Genomic DNA, 4,474 nt, shown 5'->3' with positions numbered 1-4,474 from the left:
GGGAGGAGAATCTGGAAAATCTCAACGAGAGAGCGGTTTTCTCTATCTCTGGTCCCAGGAGGGCACGGAGAGTCGCGGATGGCCCAACACCGGACCTTATTCATCCTCCTCCTTCGCCAGCCGGCAGCAGCGGGCAGTTCGAGAACGTTCGCTGACAGATATTTGTAGGGCTGCGGGCTGGGCGACCCCCAACACGTTCGCTAGATTCTATAGCCTCCGTGTGGAGCCGGTATCCTCCTGTGTTCTCACCTCAAACGGGTAGAGGCGCTGAGAGGTCCCAGTTAGTGTCGGCTTGCTAAAACTACTGTTCCAAGTGGAACGGGTACGTTTTCCCAGTGTTATCCAATCTTACTGTGTGGGTAGTGCTACGACAACGGTGAATGGTCTTCTTGTGGGCATCCATGGCGCTTTGGTAGGGAATCCCAATTCGTCGGTCACGACGTGACTCGTAGTGACCGACTGAAAGGGAACATCTCGGTTACGTATGTAACCCTCGTTCCCTGAAGGAGGGAACGGAGACGTCACGTCCCGTCGCCACGGCTGCTGTACCACCGCTGAGCGGCCGGGTCACCGGCTCAGCTCCTCAGCGAAAACCTGGTATGCATTGCACCAGCTGCCTTTTTATGCTCACGCTGTGATCAGCGGCAGCTGGATGCAATAATTGCATGCCAATGTGCATTGGCTCGTTTAGTTACACTCGAAGTAGATTGGTCTCTCGAAGCGAGACATCTCCATTCCCTTCCTCAGGGAACGAGGGTTACATACGTAACCGAGACATTTTAAAAGCTCAGGCATAGACTTGTCCAAATCATTCGACTTGAATTCTCTGAGGAGGTCACACAAACACACATACAATTTATCTTTAATCCACCAGGTGCACATCATTTCAGTGGATGTAGGGAGAGAAAAATTTGCTAGAGATTTGCATTCTCAACTCGAAATCCACTGGCTACACCTCTTCGGAACTTGCCGATCCAAATCCAGTGACTCCTAACATCTTGTTCATGGGGTGGCGAGATGCCTCATTACCACAAGAGGTATATCAAGACTCTGAGTCATAGCCAGCTCTTGACTGACCACTTTTGGAGGCACTTTATTCTGCACTACTCACCCAACCTCCAGATCAGACAGAAATGGAGGATGGAAGAAGCTGACCTGCAGGTCGGTGATACCATCATGATTGTGGACCAGCAACTACCCTGTGTACTTTGGCCAGTAGAGAAAATTGTTCAAGTTTTTCCTAGGTTGGACAAGAGAGTCAGATCTGTAGAAATACGAGTCAAGACAAAACTTAGACCCAACCTGGTACCAAGATTTTTTGTCTGCCCCCTCTTCCTGACCAACTTTAAACTCCAATTTTATGCCTAATGTAGTGAAGATACTGCTGCATATCTCGGCTGCCACGTCATCAAACGTCGCTGAAGGCCGTCTCAATCGCAAGGATCCTTGGAAGGCAGCCTTTGTTTTGCGTCCTTCATTCAGCTGAATTTGAAGGATGCATGGGATGTATTCTTTGCGACCTTCAATCACCCACAATCCTTTGTACCCATTCCATTTCATGAAAATAAACGGACGAAAAACGATTCAGTACTGAGCTTGTCTGAATTTATTATGAAATGTAAGACAAAAATAATGTTTTGGACATGAAAGCATAGATGTTATTTTTTGTTTTGGTGTAAATTACTCACTAAACACTAAACGGCCAATTATGTAAGCCGCTGGGAGACTAGATGGCTGTGATTCATAGTATTGCATTAATAGAAAGCTAAATAATATAATGATTTGTAATAGAAAGTATTTTTCCAAAACTAAGGTTTATTATGAATGAATGAATGAATGGCTGACTTCGGTTAGAAATTTTGTCCGACTTAAACCGGTGTTCTGAAATATTTGGTGTCTGAGATATTTGGTGTCACTGGGCGGAGTAAACATGAATATTCATGAGTTTCCTATTTCGAGTTAAAGCGACTCTGAAAATATTAGTGCATTTTTACCGGATCACAAAAACTTTTCAACAAGGTAATTACGTTTCAGCTTCGAACAAAGTTAAGCAAGCTTAGAATATTGTTCGTTTGTGCACAAAATGTTATAAATTGTTTCCTGTGTTATATGTTTATTCAACGATTACAGCCACTGATTTGCCAGAGGTAGCCTATCGTTAGAATACGCTACAAGTAATGGGCTAACAGCTGTTAAATATTTTCTTATATTCCTCTGTTTTGCTATTAAAAGTATGTCGTTTGAAGTGTGTAGCCTATATAGGTGGCATAATAAAACTTGCTCACTGTATTGTAAGACTGTAAGGTGCGAAATAAGGAACAATATAAAGACTCTTAGGAAGTAACAACTTTTTAACATTTTTTTTTCTCCTTAAAAAAGGTGTCACATAGAAGTGCGTGACAGCCTGCAACCAGAATGCAGTTTATGTGGAGAAGCTGTTTGTTTGTAATTAATGTATCTGTTACAAATCAGAAGAGTTTGCTACTTGCACTTTTGCCTGTTTTGTTTTTTTTCCTAGTTTGCAGCAGCACTTCTAATGGGAAAGACTTGGATTTTCTCACGTTATATATGAGGTCACACTTGCACACATACATGAAGACATGGGTAAACGTTCTCAGAATTAACTTTTGTTTTTGTTTTGTTTTTTTAATCCGATGCAGGGGAGGATTGTGTGTATGGTGACCAACATAATGTGTACTTTATCACTGTAATAGTTAAACAAATCAAATGCAAAATAGAAATAACACGTATACTATATGATATAAATGTTGTATTATTTGACCAGTTTTAAAGTTTTACTACATTTTGTTCCTGAAATTCACACTTTTGGAATCAAGATAATCAAAGGTAATCAAACCAAGCACAACCTAATAAAACACGTTTCATGGATAAAGGGTTTTGGCAAAAAGAACATGTTGGTGGATATTTAGACTTATTTCATTGAGTTTGTTCGTGGTGTATAAATCTCTATTTGGCATTTGTTGTTCATATAGGAATTTATAATAGGTTTTAGATCCATAAGAGATATTACTTACCACAGAAATCCTATGATGTGTGCTTGCTTGTGTTGAGTAGGCCTATCCCTAAACACCTAGACACTTGTGTAGCTTTCACCTGTTTTTAGTTTTTTTTAAACATGACCATGTATTTTATATTTATACAGGTGTGTTGTAAATGTTATTTATGTAATGCCTTCACCACATCTGTTAATAAAACTTTAACACAGAATCTTCTGTCTTTAATCAGCAAAAGGATAAAGGAATCTACTTTTATCTTTGAAATGAAAATATGCAAATTACTGTATGGCTAGATTTAGCCATTTGTTATTAAAATGTAAAACATTTTAATTGTTATAAGTTTGTTATATCACAGTGCACCACAATGCAGTATATGATTAAAGACAAAAAATCACGTGGTTAAAGAAATTTTCACAATCTTGACCTTTTTTTTTGGTCTTTAACTATATAGTGCATTTTGTCCACTAAATGTATCATTTTGGGCTAAAAAAGATTAATGTTTATATTCCAGTTCATGTGTGTAAAAAACATTCAGTTTTCGCTTTGTTATTAAAAACATTTTTGAATGATTGAGCAAACGCTTAGGAATGGCACAGAATAATCATCATAAAATTTATTATGGCACAACAGATACATTTTGGAAAAGTTATTAAACGACACATTTGAGGGACTCTCAAGGTAAAATAAGAATATTATAAAAATGCTTAATAGTTGTAGGCTCATTTACTTGAGGAGCATAGCCTACCTCAGGTAAATCATTAGACCAGTGGTCACCAACCTTTTTAGGCCCAAGATCCCTGACCTCGGCCTTTATGAAAGACAAGATCTACCTATTGAAGAATTGATAGAAAAAGACATCCCAGATTGTACTTCAATTTTGAGGCCTTTTACTTAGTATTTTAATTAGTGATGCGCCGGTCATAGCTGATTCAGAACCGCAATATAGGGTTTCCTTGTTTACCGCTGTAAACAAAGCAGAGCTGCGCTTTATACGGAGGAGAAGAAAATGCCATTGCCATCGAAACTTTTCTCAAGACAGTTCCCTTCAGTGATACATTAATATAACCCCAGAAATGTTGTTGTACATTAATATAACCCCAGAAACCCCATTTTTGTACTTATTTTACTGTTATTTTCGGGATCTACTGGGACAGTGATTAAGATCTACCAGTCGATCGCGATCGACGAGTTGGCGACCACTGCATTAGACAATCACTAACCATGACACAATCTATAAATTATTTTGCATATTGACAATTATACTCTAAACATAATGTCATTCTATGCTGAAACTTTTGAAAATCTTGTGTGATCCAGTGACAACGCACTAATATTTACAATGCAAAACAGGAAAATATTCATGTATGCTCCGCCCAGTTACACCAAATCTCAGACACCGGCTGCGTCCGAAACTGCATACTTCTCTACTATATAGTATGGGAAAAGCAGTAGGCGAG

The sequence above is a fragment of the Sinocyclocheilus rhinocerous genome, unplaced genomic scaffold (genome assembly GCF_001515625.1).
Source record: "Sinocyclocheilus rhinocerous isolate Xijiao unplaced genomic scaffold, SAMN03320098_v1.1 scaffold716, whole genome shotgun sequence".
Classification (NCBI taxonomy): domain Eukaryota; kingdom Metazoa; phylum Chordata; class Actinopteri; order Cypriniformes; family Cyprinidae; genus Sinocyclocheilus; species Sinocyclocheilus rhinocerous.
The sequence above is the reverse complement of the archived record's forward strand: the minus strand, read 5'-3'. Positions refer to the sequence as shown.